Below are 678 nucleotides of genomic sequence, written 5' to 3'. Positions count from 1 at the left end.
CCCCTGTATCCTCACTCGGTTCCCCCGAACGGAATCAGCCGAGCACACCACCCACCCCCGCCCTCCCCCGAGCGAGACCTAGGGTTCAAGCCACCGTTGTCGGCCCTCCGCCACGATGCGCCCAGCTGGTCGAACCCTCCGCGGCCCCCTTCGTCCACTCCAGGAGCCGTGCCTCCTCCGTCTGCATCGAGTACACCAACGGGTCGGCCGGGATTGCCACTGCATATAATTTTTTTGTATGTGAACTATTAAGTGAATGATATATATGAAAAAATAAAATTTATATCCCGGAAGTTTACTTAAATGATAAGTACTTAGATGTAATAATTTATTTAGTTAATATTAATTCACAAATGTAGGCTAATAATTTATTCAGTTAATATTAATTCGCAAACTGAACCAAATACTAAAGATGCAACTAAAAAAATTACTAATGGCGCACCGCTAGGAGGTGCGCCATTGCTATAAAAAAAGGTTACTAATGGCGCACCGCCAGGAAGTGCTCCATTGCTATCAAAAAAATTACTAATGGCATACCACTAGGGGGTGCGCAATTGCTAACCCTCCCCCCCACTAAAATCCCCAATCTCACATTTCTCTCTCAGCCCCCCACTGCCTCACCTCACGCGCCGCCCCTGTGCTCGCCATCCCCGGTCACGCTCGCTGCCCCCGCCGCAC

Source organism: Triticum dicoccoides, chromosome 6B (genome assembly GCF_002162155.2).
Source record: "Triticum dicoccoides isolate Atlit2015 ecotype Zavitan chromosome 6B, WEW_v2.0, whole genome shotgun sequence".
NCBI classification, from domain to species: domain Eukaryota; kingdom Viridiplantae; phylum Streptophyta; class Magnoliopsida; order Poales; family Poaceae; genus Triticum; species Triticum dicoccoides.
The sequence above is the reverse complement of the archived record's forward strand: the minus strand, read 5'-3'. Positions refer to the sequence as shown.